Source organism: Kogia breviceps, chromosome 15 (genome assembly GCF_026419965.1).
Source record: "Kogia breviceps isolate mKogBre1 chromosome 15, mKogBre1 haplotype 1, whole genome shotgun sequence".
Classification (NCBI taxonomy): domain Eukaryota; kingdom Metazoa; phylum Chordata; class Mammalia; order Artiodactyla; family Physeteridae; genus Kogia; species Kogia breviceps.
In genome coordinates, this window is record NC_081324.1 from 52,058,011 (window position 1) to 52,080,396 (window position 22,386).

The window sequence follows — 22,386 nt, forward strand, 5'->3', positions numbered from 1 at the left end:
GTCGGGTGAAGAGAATGCAAGTCAGTCTGAACTAGCTTCAACACAATCTTCTCACCAACTCCTCGTCGCCCGTTTGGCTCTTTTGCTCTTCATCAGCTCACCACCTGCTGGAAAGTCAGCCACCTCCATTTGATTAGCAGCTCTTAAAATCAAAAGGTCAATTCAGAATTCAGAACAAAAGCAGAACCTGGGCACGTGTACTACAATAAACTCCACAAGTCTCGTGCTGGCAGACTTTATTTTAAAGAAACGTGATAGCAGTATAACTGATGCTTCTGGCTGTTCTCTAGGTCAAGTTCAAGTTCTCCGACTTACACCTCCCAGGGAGAGTAGCAAGAGAGAAAATAGATAGGAGGGAGGAAGTTTACTAGTAGAATGAGGAGAAATAGGGAAAAAATAAAGATTCAAAAATAGAGAAGAAGGAGATGATGAGAGAAAAATGAAAGAAAATGGGAGCAGAAAGGATCCATTTAAAGAAAAAAGTGAAATAAAGAAATGAGAGATGGGATTTCCCTGGTGGCGCAGTGGTTGGGAATCCGCCTGCCAATGCAGGGAACACGGGTTCGAGCCCTGATCCGGGAGGATCCCATATGCCACAGAGCAACTGGGCCCACGTGTCACAACTACTGAGCCTGCATGCCACAACTACTGAAGCCCTCATGCCTGGAGCCCGTGCTCCACGACAAGAGAAACCACAGCAATGAGAGGCCCGTGCGCCATGACCAAGAGTGGCCCCCACTCACCGCAACTAGAGAGCCCTCGCACAGCAGCAAAGACCCAACGTGGCCAAAAATAAATAAATAAATAAATTTATTTTTAAAAAAGAAATGAGAGAAAATGTGTAACACGGGAAGGTAAGGAAAGGGAGCAGAAAGAAAAATTGGGCTTAGGTAGTGTGATAATTTTATTAAAAATTTTTAATGAGTCATGGGAATGTAATGTACAGCATGGTTATTATAATCAATAATACTGAGTTGTATATTTGACAGTTGCTAAGAGAGCAGATCTTAAAAATTCTCATCACAAGAAAAAAATTGGAACTATCTGTGGTAACAGATGTAGTGATCATTTGACAATATACACAAATATCAAATCATTATGTTGTACAACTAAAACTATATAATGTTGGGCTTCCCTGGTGGCACAGTGGTTGGGAGTCCGCCTGCCGATGCAGGGGACGCGGGTTTGTGCCCCGGTCCGGGAGGATCCCGCGTGCCGCGGAGTGGCTGGGCCCGTGAGCCTGTGTGTCCGGAGCCTGCGCGTCCGGAGCCTGTGCTCCGCAACGGGAGAGGCCGCAGTGGTGAGAGGCCCGCGTACCACAAAAAAAAAAAAACAAAAAAAAAAAAAAAAAAAAACTATATAATGTTATATGTCAATTTTATCTCGATAAAAATAACATGTTTTAAAATTCTGTTTTCCACTTTTCTCCCCTGCCACCGCAAAGTGCAAGGCACACGTCTAAATGAAAATATAGATCCCTACAGAATCAGTATCTTCCACTACACACACACACACGCACACACACACACACACCACAAACACACACACACACAGTGATAAGAAGGAGTCAGGGAGCCAGACTCTCTGCAGGGATATTTTGTGGTCTGTCCTTCCCTGGCACTCCCGTCCTCTTCAAGAGACCTATCGCTTTCCAGGTCTCCTTAGCAAAGGGCAGACACACTGGTCTCTGCTGAACCTCTGATGCTGTCATCCCCCAAACATCTTCATAAGATAGCAAGCAAGGGACCAGTGTGTTCAAAGGGAGGATTTCGTCTATTTACAGATTCATATCGGTGGGTGGCCAACTGAGTTTGAATCTTGTAAGAGGATAGGAAAACAGGAAAGCCGGCTTGCTTAATCAAAGGTTTTCAAATATCCATTTGGAAAATAGAGTTTTGAGGAAAATCCCAAACGTATTTTCAGCAGAGTCTGCTCCTCCACTGTAAGTTCCACATGACCCACAATCAACACTGTGTCTCCCTCAGATTTGACTTTTCTGAGGTTTAGAACAAGTGAGAGAAGATTCCACAATAGCTATGAAGGACATTTTAACAATATTTTTTGGTAATTTAAGGAGATATTTTTGCCTTTTCTCCCTTAAAAAAATGTGTTTTCCAAAAAGGAATGAAAAAGAAATACAGACACTTCCCTGGCAGTCCAGTGGTTAAGATTTCATGCTTCCACTGCAAGGGGGAATGGGTTCGATCCCTGGTCAGGGAATTAAGATCACTCGTGCCTTGAGGCGTGACCAAAAAAATTGTAAAAAATCAAAAAAGCAAAGAAAAGAAATACAAAGAGTTATATACTAAATTAGAGAGCTAAATACCAGCACCTCCATTTTCTGAATTTTAATGTTTGCAAAGTTTAGACACTTTTCATTGAAGTACAGGTTGTCAGATACCGAAGTTACATACTTTTTTTTTTTTTTAACTTTCCAAAGGTCTGGAAAACACAGCAAACAAAATAAGAAAAGCCAACAAAAGAGCAAAAAACAGTTTAGGTGTCTTCATTTCCTCTGTCTCTTCCCCCTCCTCCCCCTGTCTCCATCCCCATCCCGCTTCCATGTAACAGACAGAGAGGGGTCTGGGTGTTGAGTGAGATTCTGCTTTCATATCAGAGCAACTAGAGAAGCACTTCCACCATCTGGATTCTACCCAGAGTCATAACTCGAGGTGCTTGTGTGATGTCTGGGTTCCCACTGGCCTTCAGCAAACACCGATTTATTCATCTCCACGCTCACTTGAGCAAAGGCAGCAGAACCAGATCCTCTTTCCACAGCTAGAAAAATAAAACCTTGGAGTTGGGCTTCCCTGGTGGCACAGTGTTTAAGAATCCACCTGCCAATGCAGGGCACACAGGTTCGAGCCCTGGTCTGGGAAGATCCCACATGCTGTGGAGCAACTGAGCCCATGTACCACAACTACTGAAGCCCACGTGCCACAACTACTGAAGCCCACACACCTAGAGCCCATGCTCCACAACAAGAGAAGCCACCGCAATGAGAGGCCTGCTCACCACAACTAGAGAAAGTCCATGCGCAGCAACGAAAACCCAACACAGCCAAAAAAATAAAAATAAATAAATTTAAAAATTAAAAACAAACAAACAAAAATCTTGGCGTTGTCAAAGGTCACACACACAGTCAGAACCCAAATTAGTGGCAGTGGTACAGAGAGCTGTGGGGCAAGAACCCCAGGACCCCTGTCACTGAAGTGACCAGTTTCTAGCAGCACTGAGCTCTCCTGCTACCTTACAAGTCCACACCCTGTGCCTCACTGCCAGCTCCATTTCCACAGTCATAAGGCAGTACAACTGCAGAGTCCCCATTAAATGAAAAGTACAAAAAGAAGAAAGGGAGGGAGGGAGGGAGGGAGGGCGGGTGCTGGCATTTCTCTGCAAGGCTTTTAAATTTTCCCATGCCATATGAAACAAAAGTTTTGTGTAATTTTCCAGTGGCCTTGATTAAAGATGTTATGTAATTCAATATAACTAAAGCTTGAAGAAATTAAAGGCCATGCCAGGCTTATCATATGTTTGGACCCAGCTAGAGATCCAGAAACATTAAGCCCTCAAAATGTGGCCAGCTTGTTTCTGTGGAGTCTTGTCCTTCAGGATCTCCCCTCCTTTGCCTGGTACTCAAGGCCTTTTATAATCTGTCCCTGCTCTCCTTTTTTGCACAGTCCCAGCCCCTGCCGACCCACACATGTCATTGCCTCCAGCGGGCCTGCTGTCACAAGCCCATGACAAGGCTTCTGTGCAGTCTTCCGGCCTCATTTCTAGTTCTCTCTCTCATTCCCTGTTGATCTGAATCTGGTTCCTCCTGGAGAATCCATCCACTCCTTCTTGGAGAAGACTTCCTTCACCACCCCATCCTCTGAACTCCAAACATTTGTCCCAGTCCAGGTCAGTCCCTTGGTACAGGAATAGATTCAAGCAGTACCCCTTGCCAGCCTGTAACTTGGGCGTAACCTTAGCCTCCCTGACCTGCTTCTTCCTTAACATGAACATCACGAGATCCTCCTGCAGGGAGTTTTGTGAAGATGAAGTGAGGTAGCATACCTAAAGTGCCTAGCACAGTGCCTGGAATGTTGGGGGCCCCCTGTGAACGCATTTTCCCGTTCCCTGTGCCAGACACAGCACCAGGCACAAGGCCAGGCACGGAAAGAGAGCAGCTGTCTGTGTCTGACATTACAAAAGCAAGTTTTCCACCTCTCTGTGCCTCACATTCCTCACCTTAAAAATAGGGCTGTTGGGACTTCCCTGGCAGTCCAGTGGTTAGGACTCCAAGCTTCCACTGCAGGGAGCATGGGTTCGATTCCTGGTCAGGTAACTAAGATCTCACATGCCACAAGGCACAGCCAAAAAATAAATAAATAAAATGGGGCTGTTGATGTATCTCCATTATAGTCTGTATTATAAGCTTAGAGGAATTAATGCCTAGAAAGGGCAAAGGTGCCTGGGCCATAGTAAATGCTCAGTAAATCTTAGCAATAATGCAGATGTGGGTAGAGGGGCATTGTGGTAAACAAAACAGATGTGGTTTTGGTCTTCGAGGAGTGAGTAGAAGATAAGACACAAGTTCGTTTGTCTACAATACAACTCTTTTGGCATTTGACATATATTATCTTGAGTTGTCAGTTACCTATTTACATGTATGTCTTGTCCCCTATCAAGATAGTAAATTTATTGAGGGAGGAGGGCCTGGATCAATTCTGCCACATCCTCTTAACTACCCAGTGTGTCATGTAGATGGCAGACGTTCAGTAATATTTACTGCTAATCACTGAAGAGATTGATCTTTCCTCTGCAATAAAAATGTTATTATGAAGTTCCTATTCATCAGTGAGGATCTGTGGGCTCTTTCTCAGTGTGTTCAAAGCAATGCATGAAAAATCAACACATAACCACCATCCCACAGGCACAAGTGCCTCCAAGTCTCCCCCACCTGGAAATTCACCATCATTTTGGTTCACACACCTTGAGCTCAGCCACCATCAATCTACACCTAAGTTGACCACTGGTCCCCAGAACTACATTTTTCCGAGAAGTAACAATCCCACTGGATCTCATTTCTCCCTGGCAACACTCTATGAGGCAGGGACAGTTACCATTCACATTTTATAGGTGGGGAAGCTGAGGCTTAAGGAGCTGAAGTTACTTGCTCAAAGCCACAAGTGAGGGACTTCCCTGGCGGTCCAGTGGTTAAGACTCCGCCCTTCCACTGCAGGGGGAATGGGTTCGATCCCTGGTGGGGGTGGGGATGGGGGACTAAGATCCCGCATGCCACACCTCATGGCCGAAAAATAAAAATTAAAAAACCACACAAGTGAGTGCTGGAGTTGAGATTTGGACCCAGACAGTCTGGCACAAGGTGGGGAGCAGGCAACCCTATGCCAGACTGCCTGATCTGGTGTCCGAAAGACAACTGGACCTCCTCTAAGAAGACGATGGCGTATAAGAGCCGGCAGCATGGCACAGTCCCCTCTGCCTGCCCCCCAGGGAAGACCTTTTTGGCAGAGACATCTTTCCTCACAGCCACGGTGAGAAAGACAGCCCGTGGGCAGGTGGCCACTTTCTCATGGGGCTCATAACAACTGGGCCGCTCGTGCTTGTCTGGAGAACATTGGCTCAGCCTCTCACCCTGGGCCTTCACAAGGGCCCCCACCCGTGGCTCTTCACCCACGACCCCCCGACCCTGGGCCCCCAGCCCAGGGACCTCTGGATCAAAGACACTGACCCGCTGCTTCCCTCCTTCCTCTTACGCTTCCTCTTGTTGGTGATTTTTTTTTTTTTTTTTAAATTTATGATTTTCAGCCCAGCCGGTTGTTAGCCTGCTGTGTTTGGAAATGGTAGATGATTAAACCTCCTGGCCAGGTGTAAATGCAACCTTTGTCATCTGGAGGCTGGGAGAATTACCTTGCTGGGCTGCAACCTCCCTCTGGCTCCAAACTTTCTGCTCTGAGCAGACCCTCTTCTAGGCCAAAGCCGGCAAGCCTTAGACCTCCCAACTGATTTCCCCGCTCTGAGCCCAGCCCAGAAGCCAGAGATTTCAGAGGGACGAACACGGCCACAAAGGCACTGAACAGAGCCTAAAATTCAGGGGAAACATCAAGCCTCCTGTCTCTCTCGCTCTTTTTTTTTTCCCCCAGGGAATTTTTACCAGGTAAATAATAAAAATATGTAATCATTGACTAGTCCTTTCCACGTGAACCAAAGATACGTGTGCATTTCTGTTGCCAATAAATATTCCCACTGTCTCCTCCTTTGCCCCAGCAGCCACCCCGTAGCCCTCAGTGTCCACCGTCCACTTATCCACTCAGATGTGGCTTCCGGCTTGAGCCCCTGGGAGCTGCAGCCAGGTGGGGAGGGGGCAGCAACTAGAGGATCCACTTCTAGAAATAGGTTTCCAGGCTCCCTCCCTCAAGGAAGCCCTGACAGCCAGCATGAGCCCTGACCCTCAGTGGCCTGTGAGAGGGGGGAGGCAGAGCCAGGACTCCCTGTGCTGTGCAATTGCTAAACCGAGGACAGGAAGTTCTGGATCTGTGCTAAGGGCAGCAGTGGCCCTGTGCTCCTGGAGAAGCAGCCAGAAGCCGGCTGTTGACTTTTTCAGGCTGAGTTCTCACCAACAGACATGTGCTTCAGGAAGCTTATTGCTGAGCAAACAGCACGCGGCAAGCGTGCTTTCCGCGCGTCCCAGCCCACGGAGCTGCTCCAGGGGAGCTAGAGGCAGCGAGACCTGCTCTCCTGCTGCTTCCGTTTGTCAAAGTCCCCTTTCAGGCAGGCGCTGGGGGGCTTTCACTGCGTTTCAGTGCAGTTTGGGCAGAGAAGTAAGAGTCTACTTGGGAGTTCTCTGCAGGCAGTAAATAAATGTTTGTAGAAGGCAGAATGAAGAAATCAATAAATCAATTAAGGTGTGTTTAGTGAGGCCCCCTGAGCCCCGCCCTGAGTCACACTCTGTGGGAGACTTGACGCCCCTCCAGCAGCTGCAGACAGATTGCAGGGGGCGGGGGACGGACAAAACTAACAACCGTGGGATCACTTGAAACAACCTTACGCTAAACAACCATCCCTGCACTTAGAAATTTGGGTTCCATTTGGGTCTTTGCAATTGATGTTACAGATCACAGGGCTCTGTGAATTTTGCAGAGGCTTTCGGTTGAAAGCGATACAATTCTAACCAGAAGCGGGATGGCGACAGACCTACAGCCATGGCAGACATGTAAGCAAAGGAAGAGATTGGAGGATGGGTTCACGGATGGCAGGATGCAGGTGTGAGGAGCGGAGAGAAGATGATCTCAAGCATCAGGGGAAGCAGTGGAGGGGGCAGCTGCCGGAGATGGGACAGCTCCGTAGGCTGCAGTGAAGTGTTTCTCTCGGGCTGGAGGAAGAACTCAGTGTGCAGAGTGGGGAGGAAACACATACACCCAACGCCAGAGGGCCTTGAGGATGCTCACGTTTCTTTAACCCAGCAGGGGCGCCCTTAACGGGGTGTGCTTGGAGGACTGGCCGGTGGCCAAGATGCAGAACCAATGCAGAGGAAAGAGATCAGCCTCCGGAATGGAAAGCGATGGGGTGGAAAAGAAAGGACCGATCTTAGAGACATTCTGAAGAAGCAAAAGACAGAATGGTGACAGGCAGGATGTGGAAGGTAGTGGCGAGAGGGAAGGCGATGGTGCTGACTCTATCTTGAGAGATGTGCTGGGGGGTAAACAGGATCAGGAGAACCTGCTGAAATCTCGGCCCCTGGGGTCCTCTGAGAGACTCCCCACTCCTGCTTCCCCTACTGTTGGGCTCAGGATCTCCTTTTCTCCTGGTTGTCAGACTAGCCTCATTTTGCCCCAGATGACTACTCAATCTTTCTCACTCTTCAAATGACTGGTTATTCATTTTTGAGGAAGAGTTGATATTGCTGAAAAAAAGATGCACCCATGAGATTGTTCTCAGCACGGAAACCTGAGCCTTGGACACCATGGGGAGGTTTGTCTGTGAAAGTTTCAGTGGTCTGTTTCTCAAAGGCCAGCCCTCAGAGCACACTGGAGTTTTTTTTAAAATTATTGATTGATTGATTGATTGATGGCTGCGCTGGGTCTTCATTGCTGCGCACAGACTTCCTCTAGTCGCAGTGAGCCAGGGTTACTCTTTGTTGCGCTGCACGGGCCTCTCACTGAGCACACTGGGTTTTTGAACAGGGGAAATTCTAATAAAAGGAGAGACAAGGGCATTCTCAAGAAGGAAAGGGGGGGACTCCCCTGGTGGTGCAGTGGGTAAGAATCTGCCTGCCAATGACGGGGACATGGGTTCGAGCCCTGGTCCGGGAAGATCCCACATGCCGCAGAGCAGCTAAGCCCGTGCACCACATCTACTGAGCCCATAAGCCACAACCACTGAAGCCTGCACACCTAGAGCCCGTGCTCCGCAACAAGAGAAACCACAACAATAAGAAGCCCATGCACCACGCCACAACTAGAGAAAGCCCACGTGCAGCAACAAAGACCCAACGCAGCCAAAAATCAATACATTAGAAAAGAAAGAAGAAGAAAAGAAGGAAAGGGGAAAAGAAACCATTCAAGGAGGTGGTCAGGAAGGAATGTAGGGCATTGATGGCAAGCAAGGGAGGGGCTAAGACGTTAGCCTTGGCCCAGCCCCCAGGAGTGGTTTTTGTCTGTGAAGTCCCTGTACCAGGGTGGGGGTGGGGGTAGATTAGGAAAAACAGACACCAGCCTGGTAGTGGCCAATGGAGTGAATGAATGGAGGGAGGGCGGGAGGGAGAGGCTTTACCACTAACTGCTGGGCGGGAACATCCATCAAGAAAAAGAAAACACAGTCTCTGTGCTTTGGCCCACAGTTTATGTGAAGAAACATGAAGACGGATAATCCCCACAATGTGAAAGGTCCTAGGAAAGAAGAACTAGGGATTGATTCTTCCAGGAGGAACTGGGAAAATTCCATGGAGGAGGAGACATTTGTGCAAGACCAAGGAGGGTAAAAACATGTGCACGCGTGCACCCATACATATAAACACACGTAAACACGTAACACATATACACACACATAAACACACACACACACACACACACACACACACACACACACACCAAAGGTGCATGCAGAACCCCCCAAGCCAAGGATACATGGAAGCACATTACAGGCCACAGGCATGGCTCATACAAAAGCAGGAAGGTACCACAGCGTCTGGGATGTTTTCAGAGAACTCAGAAAAGCTCTGAAAGGCTGGAACATCAGGTGTGAGGGGGAAGCCAGGGAGCAGACTGGCCGTCCTGCGAAGCCATCATTGGACAATGGGGACCCAGGGAAAGCAACCCGGATGGGGTGGAGAGATAGATGGTGGCAAAATGATGAATTCTGTTTGGGACAGGCTTGTCTTTCATCACCCAGCTCTTCGCCCTCCTCCCAAAGCAGTGTGAAAGACCCCCCAAAGCCTTGTCACTTGATCTACCACATTTTCCAGACAGCAAAATGGTCAGTTGAGCATGAAACAGGATTATTATCACTGATGTCATTTTCATTGACAGCCAGTCTTCACTGTGGAAAATGACTCCAAAGTGGTCAGGATTCGGGACTGTCCTAAAACACGGCCCTCCTAATCTTTAGTTTAAAATTATTAAGAGACTCTGGGTACTTCCCTGGTGGCGCAGTGGATAAGACGCCGTGCTCCCAATGCAGGAGGCCTGGGTTCGATCCCTGGTCAGGGAACTAGATCCCACATGCCTGCTGCAACTAAGTGTTCACATGCCACAACTCAGGAGCCTGCCTGCCGCAACCAAATAATTAACTAATTTATTTGAAAAATAAAATAAAATTATTAAGGGACTCTGGCAAAGGGACAAAATGACATCCTAATATTTGCTATAAATCTGACACCTAATGGTGGACCTTAAACAAATGTTTATCAAGTGAATGACCACAGTGACCTCATGCCAGGCCCTGAGCAATGTGCTTCAACAGGCAAAATACAGTCCCTGCCCTCAAGCACTTCACAGTCTAGTGATGAAGACAGGTGTGTAAACACATGATTACAGTGAGATTGCAGTCATACAGGAGGAGAAGCAGACGTATAATAAGAGCCCTTTATTGCTAAGGTACAAGGGGCAAAGGGGTGTGTAGCCCAAGCCTACACTGGGACCTGGGTGTCAAGCTGGAGAGTCTGATCTTTATCAGACAGGTGACACGGAGCCACGAAATCGGAGTTCGAAGCTGAGGAGGGATGTTATCAAGACTGCATTCTGGAAAGATCACTTTGGCGGCGGTGCAGATGATAGATTAAGACTGGAGAGAAGGTAGGCCAGCTGGGGGGGACATTTCCAAAGTCCAGATGATAGATGGTGTCTTTCTGAACCAACGGAGTACCGGGAGGGGACAAAAAGGAAGGCACGCAGGTAAGAGGGGCTGAAAGGAGAAGCCCATTCAGCTCAGTGCTGAGCTGGTGCAAGAGGAACGGGAGGGTGTGTCAAGGGGCTTCCTGGTTTCTTGTTTGGGCAACGGAGTGGTTGGTAAACCATTACCAAGAGAGGATATTCAAGACGAAGAGCAGTTGGAAGCAGAGTCGGGGAGTGAAGGGCAGGAGGGAGGAGAAGGACTTCCGACCCGGACACGGTGCATTTGAGGAGCTGAGATGCCAGTCAGTGGCGTGCCTAGGGGGCAGCTGGATAGTCAGGCAGCAGGACACAAAATCAGGGCCCGTGGGACTCCCTTGCTGCATGACCTTGAACAAGCACCTTAGCCTCTCTCAGCCTCAGAGTCTCCATCCGAACAAGGAAGGAGCAGATTCGTATGTGACTCTGGGAGCACAGAGAGTGCATCGCGGGGGGGCCGAGGATGGCTGCAAACAGGCTTCCCTCGCATTAGAGGGAGGGTCCCAGACGCACCAAACCCTTCTTATGCTGTGCCACACAGAAGAGTGTTTCCAACTGTATCTTTCATGAGAAGGAGCCCCAGACACCCATCTCCAGGCCCCTGGAGCAGGCCTGAAGGTACCATGTCACTCAGGATGCCAATGTAGTTCCCACTCAGCCCTGGTGACGACCCTGGATCCCACACCAGCCCCCAGAACCCCTGTTGCTGCTCAATCTCAGGTGCCTTCTTTAATGAGCCCCTGAAAGGCGCTCCAGGTGGGAGTCTCCCCTCTCAGAATCCTTTAGGTCCCATGTGAGGGTTGAGCAGGAGGAAGGATGCTGGGCTCAGCACAACTTCTGTGGAACTAGAGCCTTTCAGCACCTGCCTCCAGGTCAGTCATAAGATGCCTTCATGTTTCAACAAATAGAGCTGAAACAATTGAAGAGTCATAAGCAAAAAAAAAAAAAAAGAATCTCAACCCATACCTTGCATCATACACAAAAATTAACTCTAAAAGGACCACGAACCTAAGCATGAAACCTAAAACTACAAAAGTTCTAAAAGAAAACATAGGGAGAAAATCTGTTTGGCCTTGGGTTAGGCAAAAAATTCTTAGGTAAGACACAAAAGCACAAAGCCATTTTTCTTTAAAGTTCATAAATTGGAGTTTATCAAAATTTTAATGTCTTCTCTTCCAAAGATGTGGTTAAGAAAATTTAAAAACAAGTCACAGACTGGGAGAAAAAGACATAACTGATAAATGCTTGGTTTCCAAAATATAACTCAGTAATAACTTAAGTGCAGATGAGAGAGCAAAGCACCTAGAACTCTCACACATTGAAGGTGGGAATGCAAAACGACATAGCCACTTCGGAAAAGAGTTTGGCAGTTTCTTATAAAGTTAAGCATATGGGACTTCCCTGGCGGTCCAGTGGTTAAGACTTCACTTCCACTGCAGGGGGCACGGGTTCAATCCCTGGTCGGGGAACTAAGATCCCACATGCCGTGCAGCGTGGCCAGAAAAAAAAAAAAAGTTAAAGTTAAACATACACTTAGCATATGACCTAGCAATTCTACATCTAGGTATATATCCAAGATTAATGAAAATGTGTTCACACAAAAACATGTGCAGGAATGTTTATAGTGGCTTTTATTCACAATATTAAAAAGCTTTAAACAGTCTGCTCAGCTGGAAAATGGATACAAAATGTGCCTGTAGTATTTCCAGGCTAACTGCCGTGCTACTCCATCCACACTGCTGAGCAATAAAGAGGATGCGCACAGCAAGGTGGTGAATTTCAGATGCATTGTTCTAGGTGAAAGAAACCAGACTCCAAAGGCCACCCGCTCTAAGATTCCATTTATGAAACATCCTGGAAAAGGCGACACTATAAAACAGAACACAGATCAGTAGTTGCCAGGGGCTGGGGGTAGGCTCGATGACATACGTGCACAAAGGAACTTTTGGTAGAAATGTCCTATATCTTGATTGTGGTGGTGATTATGCGACTGTATGTGTGTGTCAAAATTCACAGAACTGTAACTAAAACAGGTGAATTTTAGTGTCTGTAAAGTGTATCTCAATAAACTCAACTTAAGGACAATAATATACCAAAAAGCACTTTTATGGGATTTCCCTTTTCACTTCCAAGATAATGTTTATGTGCATTGTTCATCAAAACCTCCCACTTCATTTGTAACAGTCAGAGTTCTATATTCTTCTTTGCACAACGGGATGAACAAACTGAGAATGAAGGTCTAACAGACAAACTTCCAAGAGCCTGATCATAGCTCACTCTTCGTAGGTCTGTGCCTCTCCTCAGTAAAGCGTCTTATAAAACCTCAGATGTGCATGAGCACATTCACTCATGCGCGCACACACACACCCCCACAGGTGATTTGGACCCAACCACCAAGAGTAGTCTTTGCAGCCCCTCTTGCGTACTGTTGTTGGAAATGTAAATACGACAAGTGTTGTGGAAGGCATTTTTGTGTTAAAAGTGCTAAAAATGCTCAAACACATTCACCCTGAAATGTTATCCTAGGGAATCGACTAAGTGTACAGGAAATAATAATAAAAATAGTAACTTACAAGGTGATACCTTATAAGGGTATCAAAATGCCTAAAAGCACAGACTCAAGCTGAACTGGCTGGTTTGAATGCAACTCCACCACTTCCTAGCTGTGTGACCTTGAGGTAAGTTACTGAACCTCTCTGTGCCACGGTTTCATTATCTGTGAAATGGGGTTAATAATAGTACCTACATCTTAGGGTTGTTACGGGTTTAAATGCGATGACGTATGTGAAGCAATCAGCACAGTTCCTGGCCCACGGTAAGCCTTCTAAAAATGAGCTGAAGGATGTCTCTCAAAATTTGTATATTGAAGTCATAACCTCCAGTATCTCAGAATGTGACTGTATTTGGAGATAGGGGCTTTTAAAGAAGTAGTTAAGGGACTTCCCTGGCAGTGCAGTGGTTAAGACTTGGCCTTCCAATGCAGGGGGTGTGGGTTCCATCCCTGGCCGGGGAGCTAAGATCTCACAGGCCTGGAGGTCAAAAGCCAAAACATTAAAAAAAAAAAAAAAAAAAAAAAGAGCTAGAAGCAATATTGTAACAAATTCAATAAGGACTTTTAAAATGGTCCACATCAAAAGAAAAAAATCTTAGAAAATAAAAATAAAGAAGTAGTTAAGTTAAAGCGAGGTCATTAGGGTAGGCCCTGATCCAGTATGATTGGTGTTCCTATAAGAAGAGGAGATTTGGACACAGACAGGTACAGAGGGAAGACCGTGCGAAGACACAGGGAGAAGGCGGCCGTCCACAGGCCGAGGAAAGCGGCCTCAGAAGAAACCAACCTGCCAGCACCTTCACCTGGGACTTCTAGCCTCCAGAACTGTGAGGTAATAAATTCCCATTGTGTAAGCCACCCAGTCTATGCTACTTTGTTGCAGTAGTCCTAGCAAACGACTGCAGCCATTAAATCACCAAATAGGGGAACTGGTTAAATGTATTTTGATACGACCATTCAATGATAAGTTACACAGCCTTTAAAAACAATGGTCTCGGTATAGATTTAATGATCTATAATAAAATATCATTAAAGTGAGGGAAACAGGCTATAAAATAGTATGCATAGAATAATACTTGTTTATATGTCTCTGGGTATATATAAATAAATAAAATGTGGGAAGCATGATTATCTTTGAGAGAATCACATACACGCAGAATTTTTCTTTTTTTTTGCTTATTTGCAGTTTCTAATTTTTCTATAGTGAACAAAGATTGCTTGCACATTACAAGAAGAAGAAACAAAAGGTAAGTGCTTTTGAAGTCAGTCACCCTGAAGTGGACCAGAGCTGATGTCACTCAACAGGGACCCTCAGACTGAACCAGAGGCAGACAGGAGTGGCGAGTCCAAGGGCCGGTGCCTGACTTCAGGGCGAAGGATGTGGACAGGTCAAGCCCATTTGAAAAAAACCCAAATCAATCCATTCTGGAGAATTCATTTCTGACCAAAGATTCCAGCACAGACTCAAAACAGGTCTACTCCTTATTCTCTCTTCGCTGCCACCAGCTCCTCCCTCCGCATGTTCCTATCTTTCTGGAAAGCCCACGGCTTATAAACCCAGTGTGCCAGGCTCCAGGGGCCAGGAGCAGCCGGACAGACATTTAGATTTGCCCCCAGGATTAATGACTTCAAGAAGAATTGGCCAGGAGCTCTTCAAAGCTGGAAACAGAAGCCCTGGAGCATTAAATATAAATAAATAGTCGACTGGTTTCTTCCTTGCTTTTCAAAGGGCAGTTTACTTCCTGGATTATCATTACAATAGTCTGCTCTCCGGAAACCTGGATTATTCCAGTGCACAGCTCAGGTGTGGGGCGAAAGAAAAAAACATGCAAAGATCCCCCTGTGGGCTTCCCTGGTGGCGCAGCGGTTGGGAGTCCGCCTGGCGATGCAGGGAACACGGGTTCGTGCCCTGGTCCGGGAGAATCCCACATGCCGCAGAGCGCCTGGGCCCGTGAGCCATGGCCGCGGAGCCTGCACCTCCGGAGCGTGTGCTCCGCAACGGGAGAGGCCACAACAGTGAGAGGTCCGCGTACCGCCAAAAAAAAAAAGATCCCCTTGTTATAGATCCGCTGTGCACTGTGTTTCCTCGTTGTTCGCCTGCATCAGGAAGGGCAGAAGCAGAGCATTATTGCGCTATAAGGCATGTTTGTTTTCTTCTGTAGGTCTGTACTTTTCTCCCTTTGAGGTATATTAATTCCATTTGAGGGGGGGGAAAAAGGAGCCCAGTTTCTCTATGTTAACAAGAAAGCAGTTGTCCCTGTAGCTAAAGTAGAATTCAATTCAACAAATAATTAATGAGCTTCTAGAATGTGCCCAAAACTCTGTTGAGATCAGGGAGAACACCATGATTTAAGTCGTGGTGCCCGTTGTCAAAAACTTTGCAATCGTCGTGCAAACATGAACATTACAAGGCAGAGGAAATTGTTACCACAACAGCACAGGTTTTTTTTTTTTTTCTCCTTGTTTACTCTTTTATTTATTTATTTATTCTACTGTGGTAAAAGTCACGTAATTTAAAACATACTATTTTAACCATATTTAACTGTACAGTTCAGTGGCCCTAAGGACATTCCACTGTTGTGCAACTCTCACCATCATCCATCTCCCGAGAAAAATGGTACAGATGAACCTATTTGCAAAGCAGAAATAGAGACACAGAGAACAAATGTACAGACACCAAGGTGGGGGGGGGGATGGATTGGGAGATTGGGATTGACTTATGTACTCTACTATGTATGAAGTCGATGGCTGGTGAGGGCCTACTGTATAGCACAGGGGAAAAAAAAAAAAAGAAGGTACCATCTGTTTGCAGGACATATATTAAGTTAACCTTAAAAATGCATTCCAATATACATTAAGTGCAGACAAATACTGTTTGATTCCACTTACACGAGGTACCTAGAAGAGTCAAAGTCACAGTCAGAAAGTACATTGGTAGATGCCAGGGGCCGGGGGATGGGGAATGGGGAATTAGTGTTAAAGGGGACAGAGATTCAGCATGGGTTTTTAACTGAGGCCACCAGATGGACCCCAGGTCCATGACCTGCAGACACCGCTGGCAACATCTGCCTGTGTGCCCGAGAGCTCCCAGGAGCAGAGGCCTTCGCGTTCCTCGGATCTCAGAGGGGACCCACAGGTAAGAGACTACAGGAATAAAGGTGGGGTGATGCATCCTGACACCTTCCCTTGCCTCCCACAGCATCTTGCTGGCGAAGTGAAGAATCACAAGTCAGGAGCATGGGGAACGGGGCTGGTCCCCTTCAGGGAGAGTTCCTTCCATGTTCGAATAGAACTCCCAGGCCACCACCTCCCCACCGGCAGTCTCGGAGCTGCCACATCAGGCCTTGCCCTCCTGGCAAAGCACCCATGTTTATGCTGAAAGACTTTGGGGGGGAGTCTTTTCAAGGTGTTCTAGACTCCCCTGGCAGCATCACTGGGGCTGTGAGGGGCCTCGCCGCCTTCCTTGCCCGCTGTTTGCTGAAGGTTTACACACTCCTCTATGTTGGAGGCCTCCCACAAAACGCAGTAGGGTTTAAAGCACAACGGGCTCTTGGAAAAACTTGTGACTGGATCTAGGCTGCTGATTGTAAGAAACTTGACTGGAGAAATAGAACTGGTCAATGCACTGGCTACTCCAAGACTGAGAAAGTAGAATCCAGTTCTCCTTGGAGACTTGCTTTCTTTTCCTTCATGGATTTCTCCTTCGAAAACACAATTTTCACGTTGTCTCTCTAGGGAAACACACAAAGAGGCTGCATATTTTGACCTGTGTTAATTCAAACTTCCACACCGGACACTTGGACAGCATGCTTTATGTGGTCTCATCTTCTACGGCCCCTCGGTGCAGACCACGGGTTGGTTCATCCATTTGCTTATTCATTCATCCATTCATTCAACATTACTCATCCTGATGGGAGTCACTGTTTTTTCTTTTTCTAGTTCATGCTAATCTTTGCTTTTTCTCAGCTCCTAGTGGACCTACAGTCCATTCAGTGGTTATCTCACTTTGGGGATCCCCTACAGGATTAAGAGCTCCTTGTGAGCAGGGACCAATCTGGTCATCTCTGCCTATTGCGTGGTTGTCAGCCATGGCCTGCAAGAGGATGGTAATCTTCTTATTAGAAAGTTCTTCTGCTGTTGACCTGAGAGCCACATTCCTACAACTTCCACCCTCACTGCCAGTTTTGGCCTCGGGAACTGCACAGAGCTCTTCTAAGTTCTCTTCCATGTGACAGCCCTTGAAAGTTGCTTTTATGCATGTAACCTTCCTGGTTCCCCCAGTAAGCTGAAACTCCCACTTCCAAATCCCCAGGCCAGACCATCTCCCAGGCCCAGGAGACAGCATCATTTGGATCTGGTCCAGACTCCTCACCATCATCACACCCAAAGTCAAGCCCATCAACCTCTTCCACCATATTCTTAATTTTGGTAAAAGGCTTCATCCAGTCACCCTCTGGGGGGAGGCAGTCTCCGCAGCTCTACGGCCGTATAGTCCCATTCCCCACATGTCCTCTGCTCCCCCTTCTTTCTAACTGACCACTGCTGCCTTGGCTAAGACCCACCCCCACTCTCCTCTCCACAGTGCACCTGGCCTCCCTCCCTGGCACCACGCATCCCTCTAACCAACCCTCCCACTTGCTCCTTGGGTGATGTTTCTAGAAGACAAATCTGCCCTCATTACTCCCCTGCTCAAAGCCCATCAATGACTCCCTATAGCTCTAGGAATAAAGTCCAGAATCCTTAGTTTGGGGGAGAAAACAACAGCAAAAGAACCCAACAGCAAAAGTTGAGATTCAGCATCTCAACAGAGTAGAAACATGAAATAAAACTAAAATAGGAAATTCTAAAATAGGAAATTATTAGGGAAAAGACTCACAAAAGTCCTGCATTAAATCTGAAAAATATAAGCTTAAGTGGAACCGAATAAGGATAACGTATTCTGCTTAATAGCTATTCCTGAAAAACAACCACCCTAGAGGCTTCTGACGACTGTAAATTCATCTGTGACAACAGTATGATGTCACCATCCACAAGAATACTACCACCCCGTCCTGCCCTGTGGGTGACACATCTTAAGTGGAATGCTGGCATCCTGGCATTTTCCCAGCAGAGAGTGGCTATATGAGTGAGAGTCTACAGACCTGGCCAGTTAGAGTACTTTCATTTGTTTGAATTCTGTTCAAACCAATTGAAATGTCTCTGGCCATTACGTGCCATGCTTTAAATCACAAAAAATACATCATGAAACTTAGAGAGCGTCAAGGTCACACCTGGATTCCAGAATCCCCCTTACCCCATTCTACTTTTTCCCCATTTTCCACAGCACTTATCTCTTTCTGACATACTATGTAATTTCCTTATTTATCATATTTATTGGTAACAGTCTTCCTCCTGTTAGCTTATCACCTCCATGAAGGTAGGGACCTTGATTGGTTTTATTTACTGATGGATCCCAAGTACCTGCAACAGTATCTGGCACATAGTAGGTACTCAATACATAAAGGATAGAGATAACTAATATACATATATGTTATATCTATATAATTTCCATACATATATATATAACTATATAAATGATAGTCTAGTGGAGACAGACGTGGAATTCTGCCTACCAGTTATACTATCTCTCCCTTTCAGCAAAACTGAAAAGTGTGCCTTCTATATTTTCACCAAGTTGCTAGTTAAGGTGTTGAAAAAAAAGTGCAGGGCTACATGTATACTGATGCATGTGCTCCATGAAATATGTACAAGTCTGTTCATGGTCACAAGTTTGGAAGTAGTAAAAGACTATATGCATCTTGGGCTTCCCTGGTGGTGCAGTGGTTGAGAATCCGTCTGCCAGTGCAGGGGACACGGGTTTGATCCCTGGTCCAGGAACATCCCGCACGCCGCAGAGCAGCTGAGCCCGTGCGCCACAACTACTGAGCCTGTGCTCTAGAGCCCATGAGCCACAACTACTGAGCCCACATGCCACAACTTCTGAAGCCCTCACACCTAGATCCCGTGCTCTGAGACAAGAGAAGCCACCACAATGAGAAGCCCGCGCACCATGATGAAGAGTAACCCCCACTCACCACTACCAGAGAAAAGCCTGTGCGCAGCAACAAAGACCCAACGCAGCCAGAAACAGTAAGTAAATAAAATAAAATAATAAAATAAATAATTTTATTTTAAAAAGATTATATGCATCTGTCAATCGATAATGGTTCATATAATAGACTCTCATGCAGTCATGTTTTTAAAAGAATGCGACAGATCTACAGGTACTGATTTCACATCATCTCCAAGATGTATCATTAGATTAAAAAATGAATTTTCTTCCTTTTATGGATGATTAAATCCCGTCTTTTGCAAAAACATGGATGGACCTTGAGGGCATTATGCTAAGTGAAATAAGTCAGACAGAGAAAGACAAATACTGTATGATTTCACTTATGTGTGGTATCTAAAAAAGCCAAACTCATAGAAACAGAGAGTAGAGTGGTGGTTACCAGGGACTGAGGTGGGAGAAACGGGGAGACATTGGTCAAAGGGTACAAACTTCCAGTTTTAAGTTGAGTAAGTTCTGGAGATCTAATTATGGCATGGTGACTCCAGTTAACAATACTGCATTATATACTTTAACGTTGCTAAGAGAGTAGATCTTAAGTATTCTTACCACACACACGCACACACGCAAACACACAAAGGTAATAATGTGAGGTGATGGAGGTGTTAATTAACTGTGTTGTGATAATCATTTCACAATATATACGTCTATCAGATCATCACGTTATATACCTCAGATTTACACAATGTTATATGTCAATTATAGCTCAATAAATTTGGGGGAGGAATGGAAATTGCATATAGCATTTATCATGCTCATGCTTCCCTGTTTTTTAAAAAATCTCAGGCATTTCTACATGCCTTGCCCCTGCTTTAACTTTTTGCTTTTTTTTTTGGCCAAGCCTTGCAACTCTCGGGATCTTAGTTCCCCAACCAGGGATTGAACCCGAGTCCCAGCAGTGAAAGCACTGAGTCCTAACCACTGGACCACCAGGAAATTCCCAACTTTTTGCTTTGGTTTTGGTGGTTGCATTAATATTTATCTAGTGGGTTTGTCTAGCAATAATTGAACAACCAAACATTAACTGAGCACCACAATATGCCAAGCAGGTGCTAGAACCTTTAAATACACTGTTCCCTTAAATCTTAGGGCATAGTGGTCACTATTCCTATTTCACCATTGGAGAAATTGAGACTTGATGACTTGCCCAGGATCACACAACTCCTGGATTTTCCTCGACCTTACCCTTCCGTCCCAGTCCCTCTGTCAAGGGCAGAGTTTGCCCATGCATTTCTCTGCGTCTCCTCTTGGTACACAGATCACGGCCTGCAAGGCGCTCTGGCTTCCTGGCTTAGAGGAGCCTGGTCCGCTCACCCCTCCACCCCTCCGTCCCCTGCAGAGGTGTGGAATGATGAGGTATTGTCACAGGCCTGTCACAAAGCAGGAGCCGGCAGCTCTGTCTCTCACCTGCCCAGGAAATAGAACCTTGCAGACATGCAGTCTGACTGCCCAGGCAGGAAAACTGTCACCAGGCCCTCAACGGTGCAGACAGTCCGGGTGCATGCAACCCACTAGCTTCCCCACCCTCAGTTGGGTTTCCTCTCCGACTTCAGGGCTGCAGGGAGGAGAGAAGCCGCATCCCATCAGGCAGGGCAGCCTCCATATCAAGGCAAGCTGTGTTATGTCTAAGGCAGAAGGCCGGAATTTAGTTAATTTTATCATTTAGGTGATTCAACTGTTTTAATGAAGAGAGGGGACCTTGGGGCTGGTGGCGTCACAGATAAGGAGTGTGGACAGCGTCTGCAGATGGGTGACCTTGTTCCACTTGTAACTGCTTTCCTTCCCCTCTGTCCTTCCCACCCCCTCCCTTGATTTCATTTTCTAGTCCAAGGTTTAGCACCAGGGGGGGAAGGAATAATTAGCACAGCCAAGCCTTGGGAAAACGTGGCTTCAGGGCAATCCACATGTGCTCAGCTGGCTCTGTGGCCTTCCAGCAGCCAGGCCCTGCATCCCTAGGAGGAAGAAGGCAGCCGGCCTGGCTCCCCCAGGGGCGGGGCACAGGATAAGGCCGTCTGCGTCTGCGGGGAGGTACTAACCCAGGTGGCTCAGGAAGTGAGGAGGAGCGGCTAATTCTCAGCCGTGCTAATTCAATCCCACTCGACACACGTTTATTGAGAGCCTGTCACGGACCAAATTCTCTGCTAGGACCTGGGATTTGAAGAGGAGTGACATGTCCCCACCAACCTCAAAAGAACCAACACGTGGTTGTTTGGGTTGACAGAGGGCAATGGGGCCCCTGCCTGGGAATCAGAAGGAAATTGTTTTTCCTCTTTTTTTCTTTTTTTAAAAATCGAAGTATAGTCGATTTACAATGTTGTGTTAGTTTCACGTGTACAGTAAAATGATTCAGCTATTATATATGTATGTATATATACATATATATTCTTTTTCAGATTTGTTTCCTTTATAGGCTATTACAAGATATTGAGTATAGTTCCCAGAAGGGAATTACTGGAATAGACAAAGAGCAAGAAATGAGCCCAAGAGCCCAAACTGGAGGGACCACGTGGCCCTGGGAAGCCCAAGTTTTGCCCAGATAATGGGAAAGAGCTACATCAGGCAAGGACGTGGTCCAAGGAAGTTCTGTAATGTAAATATTCTATTTCATTCCCCCCTTCAGGACTTCTCATCTGATAGATCCTAATTTGTGGTTTGATAATAATGTTTTCCTGAGATAAGTGTCATGTGACAGTGTGTGTGTGTGGTGTGTGTTGTTAATATACTTGAAAACCTATTGCCTCTAACCGGTTCTGTCTCTGACTTACACCCTGAGAAGTTTATTCGCCACACGCTTCAGTTAATTCTATCCATCTCATGGGAAACTCTCTGTGTAAAGTTTTAAGGGTTCTGTACCCGACATATTTAAAACATGAGATGACTTCATTGGCTTATATGTAAGGAGATTGTGATGTACTCTAAACGTATTTTTCCAAAAACAATCATATCCCATGTGTAATAATTTTTCAAGTCATCGTTGAGGTAAATCCCTGGAAATTTTCAAATAAGGGAGTTTCATTTATTTGGCATTATTAGTTCACAATCAGTTGCACACAAGTGCCTGCACAAAAACTTTGTTTTAGCTAAAATATGCCTTATAACACAGCGTGCTGCCTCTTCCCTACCTGGACATTACCTCGATGACTCAGGGTATTATTAATTACGTAATGATTGTACAACATAATGCCCCCAAGTGCTATGGAAGTGCATTGAGCTACTTTCCTTTACATCGACACTGATTTTATTATTTTTTAATTTTATGCTTATGTTTGAATAATTTTTTTCCCTCTTTCCCTCAGTGTTAGGCTGTAACTTTTAAAAACTGCTTTTAGCTGGCAGGGGGAGGGGAGGGATCA